We start from the raw sequence: 4546 nt of genomic DNA, 5'->3' as shown, positions 1-4546 counted from the left end.
CGGCGACCCCCACCTCCGGCGCTCCTCCTCCGCCGCCGGCGCCCTCCTCTGGCCAGGCCCCGCTGTCCCCGCCTCGACGTCGCCGCCTGCCCTCACCGACGGGCTCGGGATCGAGCTCCTGTGGCGACGAAGCTCGATCCGATCTGGATACGAACGTGCGTTGACTTTCTTCCCCTTCCTTTTTTTCTCTAAGTCATGAAACTTCTTCAGCATGTGCCTCTGTTCCCGATGCGATAACTTCTTGCATGTAGCTCCGATTCGCGCGTCTAATATGTAAAATTGTTCGTCTCGTGATGCTCTTCATTTTGTTCAGTTGCACCTTGTTAATTAGAGGTCATCTTGATGCCCAAATCTTTGTTGGAAGAGGGCTAGTTGCTGTTATTCTCTGGTTCTTATCAGAACTTGGAGATTTGTCATTTTTGTATCATTTATTCTGTGCATCTTTTGAGCATGAGCTCTACATGTGTTTTGAAGTATGCCATGCCATCTTCCCAGTGGTGTAGTCCATGTATTTTGGTGATCTCTGTGGTGACTAGCACAAGCATGCAAAGTAGGCACCGTAATATTTCTGATTTCAGGGACTTAGTGATTTCTCTAAGTCCTTGTCTGCTGTAATTTTGTTGCCATGTAAACTTGATGCTACAGAGAGATCCATGCATATTTTGGAGATGTTCAGTAAGGATGTTTTATAGCTATAGTCGTAGTTGATCCATTGCTGCAATTGTTTGCAATTATGGAGTGCCATAGCATGACTCAATCTTGCTCTACTTTTACTATAAAATATTTCTGGCAGTTTCTTAACATGATATGCAGTTTTGCCAAGCTTATTGTAGTTGATCCATACATGCTATGCTATTGTTCTTGCCATGGATAGCTTCATAAGCATGCCATCTTGCTGTAGGTATGCTTGGTTTGTCATGCATTGCTCTGTAGTGAGTGCATCAAACTCACAAAGAAGCCTACATATTATTATTTCTGCCATGCTCTGTTTTCTGCTAAGTCTGAAACCTGATAACGAAACTTGCTATGTTTACATGCTTGCCACCATATCTTCTGGTCCTTTTGGCTTATGGTAAGTAAGGGACTTTTGTCATGTGCATTTAGTAGAACACTACCATGCCTTGTTTTGCTATGTTAAGTTCCTGTAGCATGTTGATTTCGTGCTCTGAACATTGCTACCTGGTGCTGATTTCTGCCATGTCCAGTTTTTCACCAAGTCTGTGAACCTGTAATCTTTTGCACTTTTGCCATGCTTGTTTGTTCTTGTTATGTTGAGAACTAGCCGTAGCTCAGTGTTCATATTTTGTCAAGCATCTCCTGTAGATTACTGCCATGTGCTTTGTTGCTATGTTGGGGTGCTGTAGCATTGTTGCTTGTTGCATTTTAAGTGCTATCTTGCTGTTTATCGTAGATTAGTGTCATTCTTGTTTTGCTTGCCTTTTGCAAACCGTGCATCCGATTCCGGTGATCTTTATATCGATTTCGACCGAAATCATCTCATCTTTCCAGTGGCATGCTTGGTTTGCCAAGTTACTGCCATGTTCATCATTTCCCTTCCGGAGCACGCATATGCATCGCATATCATATCTTGCATATCATACATGTTTTGCATCATGTTGCTTGCGCATTTCTCGTTGTTGATTGTGGTTCCGTTTGTTTGTGTTCTTGTCTTGGGTAGAGCCGGGAGACGAGTTCGTGAACGAGGAACCTGTCGAGTACGCTTACGAGGATCAAGCTTTCGACAACTCTGAGAATCTTGCAGGCAAGATGACCACCCTTCGAAATCACTTCTATCTTTGCTATGCTAGTTGTTCGCTCTATTGCCATGCTCCGCTACCTATCACTTGCTATATCATGTCTCCCATTTTAGCCTTGTCAGCCCTAACCATCCTTTCCTAGCAAACCGTTGTTTGGCTATGTTACCGCTTTTGCTCAGCCCCTCTTATAGCGTTGCTAGTTGCAGGTGAAGTTGAAGTTTGTTCCATGTCGGAACATGGATATGTTGGGATATCACAATATCTCTTATTTAATTAATGCATCTATATATTTGGTAAAAGGGTGGAAGGCTCGGCCTTATGCCTGGTGTTTTGTTCCACTCTTGCCGCCCTAGTTACTATTATACTGGGATTATGTTCCTTGAGTTTGCGTTCCTTACGCGGTCGGGTGATTTATGGGACCCCCTTGACAGTTCGCCTTGAATAAAATTTCTCCAGCAAGGCCCAACCTTGGTTTTACCATTTGCGACCTATAACTTTTTCCCCCGGGTTTTCTAGAGCCCGAGGGTCATCTTTATTTTAAACCCCCGGGCCAGTGCTCCTCTGAGTATTGGTCCAAACTGTCAGTCGCCGGTGGCCACCAGGGGCAACTCTGGGCTGGCCTATCGGAAGCTTGGACAATCCGGTGTGCCCTGAGAACGAGATATGTGCAGCTCCTATCGGGATTTGTTGGCACATTTGGGCGGCTTTGCTAGTCTTGTTTTACCATTGTCGAGATGTCTTGTAAACCGGGATTCCGAGACTGATCGGGTCTTTCCGGGAGAAGGTTTATCCTTCGTTGACCGTGAGAGCTTATGATGGGCTAAGTTGGGACACCCCTGCAGGGTAATTATCTTTCGAGAGCTGTGCCCGCGGTTATGAGGCAGATGGGAATTTGTTAATGTCCGGTTGTAGATAACTTGTCACTTGACCCAATTAAAATACATCAACTGCGTGTGTAGCCGTGATGGTCTCTTCTCGGCGGAGTCCGGGAAGTGAACACGGTCTGTGTTATGTATGACGTAAGTAGGTGTTCAGGACCTCTTCTTGGTCATTGCTAGATGACGTCCGTTCCATTGCTTCTCTTCTCGCTCTCATTTGCGCAAGTTAGCCACCATATATGCTTTTGCCGCTGCAGCTCCACCTCATTACACCATCTTTTCCTACCAGCTTAAATAGTCTTGATCTCGCGGGTGTGAGATTGCTGAGTCCCCGTGACTCACAGATTCTACCAAAACAGTTGCAGGTGCCGACGATGCCAGTGCAGACGATGGCGTCGATCTCAAGTGGGAGTTCGACGAGGAACGTGGTCGTTACTATGTGTCTTTTCCTGATGATCAGTAGTGGAGCCCAGTTGGGTCGATCGGGGATCTAGCATTTGGGGTTATCTTATTTTCATCTGGATTTTGACCGTAGTCGGTCTATATGATTGTATTTTGGATGATGTATGATGATATTTATGTATTGTGTGAAGTGGCGATTGTAAGCCAACTCTTTATTCCATTCTTGTTCATTACATGGGATTGTGTGAAGATGACCCTTCTTGCGACAAAACCACTATGCGGTTATGCCTCTAAGTCGTGCCTCGACACGTGGGAGATATAGCCGCATCGTGGGCGTTACAATGAAGATGTGAGGTCATCGTTACGCCTCGATTTTTTTTTCACATCAAGATATCACCATTATACCCTAGGTTTGATTTTTCTGGTGCATTTCAGGTCTCGTTTGCTATACTTAAACCATTTGTTGCACTTACCATGCATTTAGTGCATATATATATCAAAACCCTACCGCAACTACATGCGAGTGTTAGCAAAATAATTTGTGTCACTATGCGAGTTTTCTTTCATTGTCCAAGAAACATGGATAATTTTTTATGCGACTGTGTCTACTACAGTGGCAGTGGATATTTTGAAGGCTATATAGGGAAGAAATGAGAAATGTATAATGCCCACTTTGCCTCAGAAAAGAAAAGAATTTGTCATTGTTCATGACATCAATCGAACAGTTCACCACATGAGGAAGTTCTGTCATGACAACAGGGCGTCATGTACTTTTGTTGAAGAAGTTCCCATTCAAATTGCACCAACGGATGAAGTTGAGCCGAAGTTCAGGACTCCATGCAAAATTCGTATGAACAGTTTGAGTCGTACGTGATCAAGACAAGGAAAGTAGTACTATTTTGGAATCTTGTGATCAACGTTGCCGGATTTTTATATTAGCTTAATAGTGATTTGTTAGTTAAGATAGGAGAGAGTTTTTTCTTCCTGGCCACTAGTATACGATATGTGCATATATCAGTACGTGTCTAACTAGATTTGTATCCAATTAGTTTTCAAGTCGTAATAGTGTCGGTGTACAAAAAGAGGGGCGCACTTTTGTACCCTTTACCTGTGCACGGGCAGTCGGAGTCGCGCCCATGGTCACACCAAGCAGAACAGGGGAGTTGAGCCAAGATAAGACCGAAACCCAAGATAACCAGAGCAACGCCAAGGCCAAGACCACAAAGAGTAAAGGGACGAAGCAGGTTCCCCCGGCAAGACACTTGCCGGGCAGCCTCAGCAGCCCTGGCAAGACCCTTGCCGGGGCAGCTCGCCCCACACCAACAGAGCGAGCCACCCTTGAGCACACGGTCTCCAACATCACGTTGGGCCAGGGCTCGGGAGGCATCTCCATGGTGGCATGCAGATCTTTGTGAAGACAAGGAACACTCAAGATCAGATGAGGATTAGAAGACGACGATCCTCGGCAGGATCCTTGCCGAGAAAGGCCACCAGACCCCCGGCAAGGTC

Source organism: Triticum aestivum, chromosome 4D, assembly GCF_018294505.1.
Source record: "Triticum aestivum cultivar Chinese Spring chromosome 4D, IWGSC CS RefSeq v2.1, whole genome shotgun sequence".
Classification (NCBI taxonomy): Eukaryota; Viridiplantae; Streptophyta; class Magnoliopsida; order Poales; family Poaceae; genus Triticum; species Triticum aestivum.
The sequence above is the reverse complement of the archived record's forward strand: the minus strand, read 5'-3'. Positions refer to the sequence as shown.